Below are 14,659 nucleotides of genomic sequence, written 5' to 3'. Positions count from 1 at the left end.
CTGATCTCCAGAAACGTGAGGCGGCGCAGCAATGGCCCGGATGCTTCTGACACTAATAGCGCGCGACCAAGTGCTTAGGGATTGGATTACGGCCGCCGGCGCTGTATTGCATATAAAGGGCGAGGGAGCAGAAATGAATGTGGCGGCCGCGGAGGGAGGGAAGGTCCTGCTGAACAAATCTGATAAAACTTAATGAGAAAAGCACAGGGAATAAAAAGTGATAATAATATATTTCGTTTTTTGCGGGGAATTAGGAATATTACAGGAGGAGTTTGGTTAGGTATTTATTATCGTTGATTGATTTATTTAGTTGATTATTATTATTATTATTATTATTATTATTATTATTATCATTATTATTATTATTATTATCATCATCACCATCATCATCATTACAATTACTATCACTATCATTATCACATTTTACTATATAAAAAGAAATGGCTCCATGTGTTAATTCTGTACTTTACCTTTATTCATTAGCATACCTTAGACTTTATTAAATAGAATTTTATACTCTCTCTCTCTCTCTCTCTCTCTCTCTCTCTCTCTCTCTCTCTCTCTCTCTCTCTCTCTCTCTCTCTCTCTCTCTCTCTCTCTCTCTCTCAACTTCCTTCAGTATCGTAATAACACCAGATAGTTTACCGTTCCACGAAAAATAAAAAAAATCAATCACTTTCCATCCACACACTACAAACTATAATCAAATACATAAAGATTACACATATAATTCAAGGATAACCTTTCAACAGACTCCGCACCTCGTGAAAGGCAACATTCATCTCCAAGCTAGAGGAAAAGAAGACAAGCAGAACTGTCGTAATAAGTCTTCCAACTGTTTATTAATTTCTGCAATACTCGTGATGTTTAAATGAATATCTTTCCTGTTGTGTACATACATTTATTTTAAGTTCGCAAAAGCAATGTAAATATCCCAGTATTCCGGTATAAAGAGATGGAAGTGACACAGTAATTCCTCTTCCATAATACTCGTGATGTTTAGTCGAATATACTGTTATGAATATACTTTTTTTTTCTTTCTAGTTAGTATAAGCACTATAAATCTACCTATTTCAGGCCAGTGTTCAGATAAAGAGGTGGATGTGTATATTAATTTCTATAATGTAATGTTTAATCGAAAATTCTTCCTGTTGTGTATAATATCTCCTTTCTAATTCGTAAAGTTAACAAACACTCCCACCTCACCCCTTTATTAAGGTAAGGAGGATTAAAAGTGGCATAATATTTCACTTCTTTGTATATTAATTTCTGTAACAGTCGTGATGTTTAATTGAAAATCCTTCTTGTTGTGTATAGTTTTTTTTCTTCCTTTCTAGTTCATAAAAGTAATGTAAATCTCTACCTCAGGCCAGTATTCAGGTAAAGAGGAGAGGAAGTGACCTAATAATTGATCTAGCTGTATATTAATTTCTGCAATAGTCGTGATGTTTAATCGGTGCATCAATTCTTCTTCCTAGTTCATAAAAGCAATATACTCACCTCAAGTCAATGTTCAGGTAAAGAGAGGAGGAACTGACCTAATAAAAGATCTATCTGTATATTAATTTTCTGTTATACTCGCGGTGTTAAATAGCTTATCCAAGAAACATCATTAACTTTTTCTCATTTCGTAAAAGTTACATAAACTCCTCCACCTGAAATTAATATTCAGGTGGAGACAAGTAAAAAACAATCTGGTAATTCTTCATAGTCATTAATTTCAACAATATCCGTGGCGTTAAATCAAATATTCTACTTGTACACTCACAGCATCTCTTCCCTCTATAGCGTAAAAAAAGACATACAGACCAACAGAAAAAGGTTTGATAATTCCTGCAACTATACAAACCAACAGAAAAAGGTTTGATAATTCCTGCAGCTATACAATACTTTCGTCAACATTTACAGTAACATGAAATACCACATCCATGTATCATCAATTCTCCAAAAGTTAGATCAACATTCAGATAAAGACGAGGGCTAGTCATCTGGTAATTCAATATTCGCGGTGTTAAATCAAATATCAAACCTCACGGTGCTTCATTTAACCTCCCGAAGTCGCATCAGTATTCAAGTAAAGACAAGGAGAGGTGACCTGATAGTTTCTCTAAGCTATATATACATTCATTTCATCAATACCCGGGTGTTATATCAAATACCATACCTCACGCAGCATCGTTAGTTTCATCCTCCCACAGTCACATCAGTTTTCAGGTAAAGACAAGGAGAGACGATCTGATAATTATTCCTCTAAACTAAACATTCATTTCACTGTCATTTCACCAATACTCTGTGTTAAATTAAATATCACACCTCACACAATATCAACAATTCTACTCTCTCACGCTCAGATCAATATTCAGGAGACGTGATTTAATGATTCCACTAAACTGTACATTCATTCCTGCAATATTCGCGGTGTTAAATCAAATATCACACTCGCGCACCGCCACCACCATCTCCTCTCTGAGCCTCGCGAATTTCTCACTGGGACGCAGGTGTCGGGCGCTACTGACAGGAGCCTTTACTGTTCCCGCCTACTTTATCCTCAATTTCGTGCCGGCGCCCTGAGTGTTGCGTGTATTTTCGCTCCAATATCACGCGCTCCCGCATCCGCCACGACCTGGATCTTCACCAGTGTTCCGTCTCCTGCCTGTGGTCTAATTGTTTTGCTTATTGACAGGTGAGAGTTAGGTCTTTGGTGCATGATTTGGTGGGCTGTAAGCTTTCTTTTTTCCTTCCGTTTTATTTATTTAACTTATTTATATATATTTACTTCATTAGTTTATATATTCATCTGTTTTCAATTTATTTTTCTAGTTTTATCAGTTCATAATTAATTTCTTTATTTCATCTTATCTATTTATTCATTCATTATTATTTGCTTACAGTGGAGCAGTTAAGTTTCAAGTGTATATTCCTCCAAACTCTACGATAATTATTTTTCAGCTATTCAATTAAAGAAACAGCAGTTAAATTCTCGCCTAATATTCCTCTACAGAAACCAAACTACTCGATTCAGCAGTTCATTACTAACTCCGCTGCCATCGTCCTTCAGTGGCCAGCGTGATAAGCAAGACTTCAACAGCACCCTCCTCGGTGACCCAGAGCACAGTTACTGCATCATCAGACAGACACATTCAACACCACTGGAACACACCTTACACCCTTCCCTTCAAACAACTGACACTCTAGCTCACGTTAAATGTTTATTGTTGGACTTCAGTAATGCAGCCCATGAGAAATATGTATATCATCTGTGTATTTCAGTTCTCTTTCAAACACGTCCAATACTTTATTTTTTTTTATTTATTTTTCTTTTTTTTTTTTTAGATCAGGCCCTTCAGCTAAAGTAAACAGCTTCCTCACAGTTCTTTTTTTTTCTTACACTGGAACAACAACACTCGCGTACAGTATATCAGTCTGAGATTACATTTATCATCAAGTGCATTATAATCTCGTAGTTGTGGTGCAAGAGTTCCAATCAATCGATCCATCAATCAATCTCTTAATCAATCATCCAATCATTCCGTCAGTCAATCAGTCAGTCAGTCAGTCAATCAATCAATCAGCCAATCAGTCAATCAGTCAGTCAATCAATCAGTCAATTAGTCCGTCAAACAATCAATCAGTCAGCCAATCAGTCAGTCAGTCAATCAATCAGTCAATTAGTCAGTCAGACAACCAATCAGTCAATCAGTCCATCAATCAGTCAATCAGTCAGTTAGTCAATCAGTCAATCAGTCAGTTAGTCAATCAGTCAATCAGTCAATCAGTCAGTTAGTCAATCAGTCAATCAGTCAATCAGTCAGTCAATCATACAATCAGTCCGTCAGTCAATCAATCAGTCAGTCAATCAATCAACCAATCAGTCAATCAGTCAGTTAATCAATCATCCACTCAGTCTGCCAGTCAGTCAATCAGTCATCAACATCAAACCCTGAAGTGTGTCAAGTATGTTAAGAGTTTGGTGTGAGTAATGGATGACCTCGAGACACACACCAGTCCTCCCAACCCTTCAGCTTGTAATATTAAAAAAATTCCACTCACTTTATCCTTTAACCTCCTATCCTCTCACTATGTTCACTATGTTGATGCATGAAAACCGAATTACTTTTCTTTTTATTGTTAATATGCTATGGTTACATACATTTTCATTTCCTGTGGAATGGAAACTGATTCCGTGTTAGAAATCATTTGTTTTCGGCTTATTAATTACGGCAGAAGAATTTTTCCATCACAGAAGTTTGCATTTTACATCCCTTCTCTGATTGCACAACCAACCCAAAAAGTTATGTGAAGTCCAGTGAATTTCATGCATATAAATAGAACACAAATCAATATATGGACAAGTGAGCAGCCGTAGATGAAATGAAGCTAACAAGGCAAACTGGGGAAATGATAAATGGAGGTACTAGTCTTGTACCGACTTTTTGCCACTAAACATTTTGTACAATACATCACCTCCATGAGGGACCTGTACGTGTCGGTGGTCTTGGTTCTTTGTGTGATACATCGCTATTGAAGGCATGCTAATAATGAATAGAAGGTTCTATCTTCTGAGTCCCAACACATCAAATATTTGAGCATAGATCCACTACCGCACTACTTCTATTCTTCGATCTGTCAAGAGCCATTTTCAAATATTAAACTACAAAATCTCAGCATTTCCACCTCTCACTGATTTCTGTCTTCTAGCGAAACACATTTCGACAGTTTCTCATTTTCTTTTTTCCTCACATTTCATCGACGTAGAAAATTTAGAATTGCACGCCCTTGTCTCCAAACTCCCCCTCTCCCTCCTCGTCTGGCTTAATTGTGCAAGTGACCTAAGTTGTTTCAAATATGTTCCTCGCAACACTTTCGATATCTTCCCTCCCTCTGACCTTCACAGAGTTATAGTCGTGATGAACAAGACTCTATAAACTCAATTAATATTCACCTTTACTTCTTGATGGAAGTTTGTTTATGTTCTAAAGACAGATCGCTTCTGATGTCTTATTAATATCTTTGACTCTGTTTGTATTCTAGTGTTATTGAAAATATCCTCAGTGAAAAATTTCTCACGAATCATTCATTTGCCCAAACTCTGGAATTGCCTGTATGTTTCTTTTTCCCCTTTGCTACGATGTGAATCACTCTACAAATATAAACCTTCGGCATTAAGAAAATCCTACCTACCTCTTTCAATTTATTTTCTAACCTTTTTTTTTTTTGGGGGGGAAAAAGGCAATTGAGTGAGCATTTTTTCAGTGTAGTACATTTGTCTAACAGCCATACACGTAAGAAAAAAAAGAATTTTATATATATATATATATATATATATATATATATATATATATATATATATATATATATATATATATATATATATATATATATATATATATATATACACACACACCATCCAATGCCAACATGAATTCCGTGTAAGGAGGTCACCAGTCTGCACAACTGGGTGACAGCAGCCCACCAACTGACCAGCGAACAATTAAGCATCCCTTGAGTTCACGAAGACAATCCTTTAACAAGTCAGTGCGGACTTCGTTAGGGTTCACCCAAGACCACCTCACTGCGGCGCCACACAGGCTGGGATAGCTCCTGATCTGCTCAGACAACACAGCTTCTGAGGACCAGACAGAGGGATTATAGGAATAACAATCGCTGGATTATTCTTCTTCCTTGCAGATGTTCACAGCAGCGCAAGTCAGAGGAAGGTTAGTACGTCGCCTCAAACAGTATGTAGTTAAATAATTTTGTGTATTGACGCAGCCATAATGAGAAACCGAGTATGTCAAGGAACGGATCAGCAACCATTTCAGCGTCTTACTCGATTAGATTCAACAGGCTTCAGTGGAAGAAACTGAAATTTTCAGGGCGTTTTCATTATTATTATTATGACAGTTTAATAAGGATTCCACATCATGAAAGGGAGTGAAATCCATCATAACCTGAGTAATTGTTTTTGCATCCTTAGAGAATAAACTTAATGAGAAAACAAAGCGCCTCAAAACACCCCTGTGCACCACTCGTCAAGGGTCACGTCAGCCTGACAAACACCGGAGTGCTTCAATTACTAGCAGGGCGTAGAATTAATTTGTGAATAAACCACGTCATGTTTTGGCTTCGTATCATCCCTCCACCAACACTGTCACACCTTCAACCTTCACAGCAATCTCGTGCCTCTTCTTTAACAGGATGAATAGTTTGTTACTGCACTAAACATTTTAAAATCTAATGGAAGTCGTAGGAATTTTCAAGCTTTTTTTCATGATTCTGGTGATGGATGGAGGATTCGGCACTAAACATTTTAAAATCTATTGGAAGTCGTAGGAATTTTCAAGCTTTTTTTCATGATTCTGGTGATGGATGGAGGATTCGGCACCACAAGTGAAGAAAAATAAATAAAAAAAACATGACGCCTCGAAAGATCTCTCTGTAAACTGAACATAAAATGCTGGAATATTATAAAATTTACTTCGAGACTACCTACAGACAATGTTCCTGATACCATTCCCTTGCTCTCTCTGAACAGTGTAAGGAGAGCCTGGCGGTATTCAATGTGTCAAAAGTTCGCTGCCTAACTTCCCACACGGCACAAACTTCCCGTCAACACACTGCATTGCTCACCCTTAATTAGCACTCATCTCGCCCTTCCAACAGACTGAACACGGCACTGAGCGTCAAGGAGCTTATCGTCGTCATATCTTACATCCTAACTCAGTATTGTATGAAGCCACTGTTGCGGCGCTTAGACTCAATCCCTCAGCCAATCAACCAATCAGTTCATCAATCAAACATCCTAACTTCTAAAACAGTGTCATTAACTTTCCACCTCCGCAAATTAACCACAAACGCTTCTTCCCATGTACTCCCCAACAACAAAACACAAAAAAACAATGAATTTCATGTCTAAGTAACTCTTAAAACACTTTCCCTTACGTAGGATGTTACTTAACGCTTCCAGTAACTCATTCACTACTACTACTACTACTAATTTCGAAGCGTCATCCAGTCACCAGGATAAAAGAAATAAAGATATAATTATAAGAACGAATAATTAAATATGATTTTTACCTCTTCATTAAAATTATCGCCTTAAACTTACTACAGAGTGATGTCAAGATGTCAAGAAGAGAATTTAACTGATGCTGCAGTACTTAAGGAATTAATAGTGTTTTCCCCCTCAATTAACTTCCTCCTGACAAAAACAAAGCAACACCAAATTACTTCATATCCAAACTTTTCACGAAATAACCTCAATGATTCCACATATTACATAACCCCATCAGTTCTCCCTCATGTACAATCGCGGCCAAAACTTTTGTAACCTGACGCTATCACTTCCACTGTATTTAGCGTGTTCTTTCAGTCTCACGTCCTCTGATCTCCTTGGAACATTTCACTCCTCAGGTTCTGTAAGGTGACAGGCAGCATATCGGAGGACTTGCGGTGGAGACGAAACCATTAAATTACAGGAAAAGAATACAGCACATGAGAAAACTTTTTGGCAGTGACTGTACCAACCATCTCAGGAACGAAACGACTCGCCTCTTTGGAAATCTTTCACTTTGGTGTTTCAAGGGCGCTGTGTTTGCTTTGCTTGTGTCCCTAATTTGTTTGAAAGCCCCTCGCCTGCCGTCTTTTGTTGTAACGCTGCGTTCAGCAAAGTTGGTCGCGTGAGTAACAGTACGAAAGAATGAGTTTTCCTGAAGACACTGCGATTCAGAATGCAAGTGTACCCATAGTGTGTGTGTGTGTGTGTGTGTGTGTGTGTGTGTGTGTGTGTGTGTGTGTGTGTGTGTGTGTGTGTGTGTGTGTGTGGTATAATAACGAGGATAAAGGACTGGGATTTTTTTTTTTATTGCAATTTATGACTAGCAAACAGACTAAAAAAAAAACAAGAAGTAACCTATTTTTCTATCATTTTTTTTTATTTATTTATTTTTTTTTTTTTTTTGTTATTCAGACTTTCTATTTTTACTTCTGTTGTTTCTCCTTTAAATATCGTTTTTTTTCCCATTTCGTGTTTTCTGCTCCTGTTTTTGGATTGACGTCGAATGTGAAGGGAGAGGAAAGGTGTATGTATGATAAAAAAAAAAAAAGAAAAAAAAAGTACTACCATTATTTGCTTTCCTCTTTTATTTCTACATATTTTGCGCATCAGTTTCCAGTTTGAATCTGGTTGATATTCTGATGTAGTGCTTCCAGACACATGTCCACACTCCTATGTTCCTTGTTTTCTATAATATTAGTCTGAGTTACGAATATCACATCTTTAAATCTTCACTGTGCAAGGATTTTTTTTCTTTTTTTTTTTTTTTATGTAGGAAGGATACTGGCCAAGGGCAACAAAAATCTAATAAAAAAAATGCCCACTGAAATGCCAGTCCCTAAAAGGGTCAAAGCAGTGGTCAAAAATTGGTGGATAAGTGTCTTGAAACCTCCCTCTTGAAGGAATTCAAGTCATAGGAAGGTGGAAATACAGAAGCAGGCAAGGAGTTCCAGAGTTTACCAGAGAAAGGGATGAATGATTGAGAATACTGGTTAACTCTTGCGTTAGAGAGGTGGACAGAATAGGAGTGAGAGAAAGAAGAAAGTCTTGTGCAGCGAGGCCGCGGAAGGAGGGGAGGCATGCAGTTAGCAAGATCAGAAGAGCAGTTAGCATGAAAATAGCGGTAGAAGACAGCTAGAGATGCAACATTGCGGCGGTGAGAGAGAGGCTGAAGACAGTCAGTTAGAGGAGAGGAGTTGATGAGACGAAAAGCTTTTGATTCCACCCTGTCTAGAACAGCAGTATGAGTGGAACCTCCCCAGACATGTGAAGCATACTCCATACATGGACGGATAAGGCCCTTGTACAGAGTTAGCAGCTGCGGGGGTGAGAAAAACTGGCGGAGACGTCTCAGAACACCTAACTTCATGGAAGCTGTTTTAGCTAGAGATGAGATGTGAAGTTTCCAGTTCAGATTATAAGTAAAGGACAGACCGAGGATGTTCAGTGTAGAAGAGGGGGATAGTTGAGTGTCATTGAAGAAGAGGGGATAGTTGTCTGGAAGATTGTGTCGAGTTGATAGATGGAGGAATTGAGTTTTTGAGGCATTGAACAATACCAAGTTTGCTCTGCCCCAATCAGAAATTTTAGAAAGATCAGAAGTCAGGCGTTCTGTGGCTTCCCTGCGTGATATGTTTACCTCCTGAAGGGTTGGACGTCTATGAAAAGACGTGGAAAAGTGCAGGGTGGTATCATCAGCATAGGAGTGGATAGGACAAGAAGTTTGTTTTAGAAGATCATTAATGAATAATAAGAAGAGAGTGGGTGACAGGACAGAACCCTGAGGAACACCACTGTTAATAGATTTAGGAGAAGAACAGTGACCGTCTACCACAGCAGCAATAGAACGGTCAGAAAGGAAACTTGAGATGAAGTTACAGAGAGAAGGATAGAAACCGTAGGAGGGTAGTTTGGAAATCAAAGCTTTGTGCCAGACTCTATCAAAGGCTTTTGATATGTCCAAGGCAACAGCAAAAGTTTCACCAAAGTCTCTAAAAGAGGATGACCAAGACTCAGTAAGGAAAGCCAGAAGATCACCAGTCGAGCGGCCTTGACGGAACCCATACTGGCGATCAGATAGAAGGTTGTGAAGTGATAGATGTTTAAGAATCTTCCTGTTGAGGATAGATTCAAAAACTTTAGATAAGCAGGAAATTAAAGCAATAGGACGGTAGTTTGAGGGATTAGAGCGGTCACCCTTTTTAGGAACAGGTTGAATGTAGGCAAACTTCCAGCAAGAAGGAAAGGTAGATGTTGACAGACAGAGCTGAAAGAGTTTGACTAGGCAAGGTGCAAGCACGGAGGCACAGTTTCGGAGAACAATAGGAGGGACCCCATCAGGTCCATAAGCCTTCTGAGGGTTTAGGCCAGCGAGGGCATGGAAAACATCATTACGAAGAATTTTAATACGAGGCATGAAGTAGTCAGAGGGTGGAGGAGAGGGAGGAACAAGCCCAGAATCGTCCAAGGTAGAGTTTTTAGCAAAGGTTTGAGCAAAGAGTTCAGCTTTAGAAATAGATGTGATAGCAGTGGTGCCATCTGGTTGAAGTAGAGGAGGGAAAGAAGAAGAAGCAAAGTTATTGGAGATATTTTTGGCTAGATGCCAGAAATCACGAGGGGAGTTAGATCTTGAAAGGTTTTGACATTTTCTGTTAATGAAGGAGTTTTTGGCTAGTTGGAGAACAGACTTGGCATGGTTCCGGGCAGAAATATAAAGTGCATGAGATTCTGGTGAAGGAAGGCTTAAGTACCTTTTGTGGGCCACCTCTCTATCATGTATAGCACGAGAACAAGCTGTGTTAAACCAAGGTTTAGAAGGTTTAGGACGAGAAAAAGAGTGAGGATGTACGCCTCCATGCCAGACACTATCACCTCTGTTATGCGCTCAGCACACAAAGACGGGTCTCTGACACGGAAGCAGTAGTCATTCCAAGGAAAATCAGCAAAATACCGCCTCAGGTCCCCCCAACTAGCAGAGGCAAAACGCCAGAGGCACCTTCGCTTAGGGGGATCCTGAGGAGGGATTGGAGTGAGAGTAATTAATTCTAACCTTAATATCAAGTAAAAAAAAATATATATATACTCAGTGTGGTTTGTGTAATGTCGAATTATCTATGTAATTCAGCATCTTACAAATAAATGAGCTGTTTAGTTAAGTGTTCAGTTCCTCACCCGTATTCTGTCTACCTCTTAATTAATGTAAGAGTTAATCTGTACCCTCAATCTTTCACCTATTCTTGCTGGTAAATTCTGGAACTCCCTGCCTGCTTCTGTATTTTCCGCCTACCTTTGATTTGAACTGTGCCAAGAGGGAAATTTCAAAACGGTAATGCTCAAATTCTGCATAACACTTTTAACTACACTATGGGCTGGCACCTTCAATGGGTCTTTTTTTTATAGCCTTTTTGATGGCATAGACCAGACTCCCCTGTTAAAATAGGTAGGGAATACACAAGCCAATTTAAAGCTGAGCGCCTCGGCCAATGTTAAAACGTTCCCGAGGCCTCAGGTGGCAGAATTACTGAGCCAAAGATCGTGTCGCCGAGTGTGGTTGGAATATTCTCACTGGCGGCAGAGTGTCAACGTGTGGAAAAGAAGGGAAAACAAATGCCAAAGAAAGAAAAGCAAGAAATGAGGAAGGATATAAAAGAAAACCAACATGGAAGTGTAATCTCCGTGAAAGAAGAAGAAGAAGAAGAAGAAGAAGAAGAAGAAGAAGAAGAAGAAGAAGAAGAAGAAGAAGAAGAAGAAGAAGAAGAAGAAGAAGAAGAAGAAGAAGAAGAAGAAGAAGAAGAAGAAGAAGAAGAAGAAGAAGAAGAAGAAGAAGAAGAAGAAGAAGAAGAAGAAGAAGAAGAAGAAGAAGAAGAAGAAGAAGAAGAAGAAGAAGAAGAAGAAGAAGAAGAAGAAGAAGAAGAAGAAGAAGAAGAAGAAGAAGAAGAAGAAGAAGAAGAAGAAGAAGAAGAAGAAGAAGAAGAAGAAGAAGAAGAAGAAGAAGAAGAAGAAGAAGAAGAAGAAGAAGAAGAAGAAGAAGAAGAAGAAGAAGAAGAAGAAGAAGAAGAAGAAGAAGAAGAAGAAGAAAAGAAGAAGAAGAAAAAGAAGAAGAAGGAGGAGGAGGAGAAGGAGGAGGAGGAAAACGAAAGAACAATAACCTTGTAATCAATGAGTAACAACAACCGTTGTCCTATAGTATTTGTAAATGTGTATGCGTATTTATTGCGTATTTGGCAAGCTTCGTGTGTGTGTGTGTGTGTGTGTGTGTGTGTGTGTGTGTGTGTGTGTGTGTGTGTGTGTGTGTGTGTGTGTGTGTGTGTGTGTGTGTGTGTGTGTGTGTGTGTGTGTGCGCGTGCGTGCGTGCGTGCGTGCGTGCGTGTGTGTGTGTGTGTGTGTGTGTGTGTGTGTGTGTGTGTGTGTGTGTGTGTGTGTGTGTGTGTGCACGCGCGCGCGCGAATGCTAGTGCGCATCTATGCTCCATGTGTAAGTACATACATAAAATAGAAAGAACTGTTTATATAGGTACTCGTGTGTGTTTCTACGTATTCATTACATATATATATATATATATATATATATATATATATATATATATATATATATATATATATATATATATATATATATATGGACCCGTAAAAATGTCTAACATTAAAGGGCCCAGCCAAGAACACATCTACAAAAATATAAATACTTAAATGTATGTAAATTTTGACAATAAAAATTTGAGTTTGAATTCGAATTTGAGGAGGAGGAGGAGGAGGAGGAGTAGGAGGAGGAGGAGGAGGAGGAGGAGTAGGAGGAGGAAAGCAGACGAGGATAAGGAGGAGGATGTGTTAGAAAAGCTGATGAAAATTAATTCCATGAGAATGATGACGACGATGATATTAGAAAAATAAATAAAATAAATGGATGCAAACAGAGACAAGCACTTCAAAGGTAAGACAAGAACTAACAACTACCTGGAAATCATTAGTCGAGCAAAACCTGTGATAAAGGTGGCCTGTCGAATGCCATGTGGAGACTTTGCTCATTAATAAGGTCTATGATTACGGTGACCTCGATTCAGAGCCACTAGTAATGCCATATCAAACTGGGGCAGCATTACTATTCAGAGTACAACACACACAAACTTTCTCGCAAAATGAAAAGTAACATTGTTTTCTTTTTTTCATTATGTGCCGTTAATGAGGTGTGACAAAATGCATGAGTGACCAAAATACGTGAAAAAAAATACGCGTGATAAAAATACGTGTGACAAAAAAAGCGTGACAAAAATACGCGAGACAAAAAAAGCGTGACAAAAATACGCGTGACAAAAAATACGAGACAAAAATACGAGAGACAAAAAAGCGTGACAAAAATACGCGTGACAAAAAAGCGTGAGTGACAAAAATACGCGTGACAAAAAAAGCGTGACAAAAATACACGTGACAAAAGTACGTGACAAAAATGCGTGAGTGACAAAAGTACGTGACAAAAAAGAGTGAGTGACAAAAGTACGTGACAAAAATACGCGTGACAAAAGTACGTGACAAAAATGCGTGAGTGACAATAATGCGTGAGTGACAAAAAATACGTGGAAAAAAAAAAGTAACAGGAATGTGACGGACTTACAAATCCCTGTCGTAAAAATGGTATAATTTTCTAGTTTACATATTTCTGCTATGATACGTAACAGGAAACCATAAAATACAATGCAATCAAATTAATACACACATATGCATGCACACAAAATAAAACAAAAATAAATAGTACGTAAAATAAGTTCAATATAGTATGCAAATAAATACAATGTAAAAAAAAATAAATAAATAAAACATTGGTAAGTTAAATAAAAACGTAAAAACAAACAAACAAATAAATAATGAAAATAATGACTACGGACACAACATAAAAGCATAAGTTATAAATATTCTCATAAGCCGGAAGCAGAAACAGACTAATTTTTCCCCGACCCTCTAATAAGAGAGACAGGCGGAGGGCGGCGCGGGAACCCAACCCAGCCCAGCCCAGCCCAGCCCGCCTCGCGCGCCCCTGCCCGTCACATCCGATTTCCAGCCTGACCCACCCAACCCTGACACACACACGCTACTCTATGCCCCCGCAGGCTGTATCCGAGGTATCCTTGACCGCACTGCTGCACACCACACCACACAACACAGCAACACTTTACACCACCAAACGTCATCACTACAAGCTTCAGAGCAGCCACAAACACACCATAATACGCTGCACAGCACCACACATCACCACTTCACGCCTCAGGGCAGTACAAAACACAACACACCACACCATACCACACCATATCATCACTACTCGCTTCAGAACAGCCACGAAACACACCACAGCACTCCACACCACACCACACCACATCACCACATCACACCGCAGATCATCACTACGCTTCAGAACAAAATAACATGCACCGCAGCACACTACACCACACTACATCATCACTACACGCCTCAGAAAAGCCACAAAACACATCACAACAATCCACACATCACCACACCACTCCAGACCACACGACACCTCACTACAGCCCTCAAAATAGCCATAAAACGCCACCACACCCCAACACATCACGCCTCATCACCCCAGGTTTCCAGTACCGCGCCCAGCTACTCCCCAGCTACCTGCCGCCGTCCATGGCTCTCTGTGTAACCCTGCACCGCCTTTCATGGCAAATTAACCACCGTACAGAAATGCAACATATATTATACTAAAGAGCAGTAGAGTGCGTGAGTCAAGAACAAGAGGAAGAAGTTTAAGAGGAATGAATAAACAGGATATACGATTAATATGTATTTAAAAGGGATTGATGTTTGTCACTAAAAAGATTAATAACTTATAGCGATATTATTCGATTTTATTATTATTGTTGTTATTATTATTATTATTATTATTATTATTATTATTATTATTATTATTTTTATATATGTATACTTGATGCAGTTTTCTTATTCTCTTGAGCATCACGTGAACATGAATAAATGTAGTAGGTGTTATGTGAATATAAAACCCTGAAGTGTTTATTTTCGGATAGTGGTGGTGGTGGTGGTGGTGGTGGTAACTAGTGATAATAGCAACAGTTGTAGTAACAGTAGTAGT

Source organism: Scylla paramamosain, chromosome 18 (assembly GCF_035594125.1).
Source record: "Scylla paramamosain isolate STU-SP2022 chromosome 18, ASM3559412v1, whole genome shotgun sequence".
NCBI lineage: Eukaryota > Metazoa > Arthropoda > Malacostraca > Decapoda > Portunidae > Scylla > Scylla paramamosain.
The sequence above is the reverse complement of the archived record's forward strand: the minus strand, read 5'-3'. Positions refer to the sequence as shown.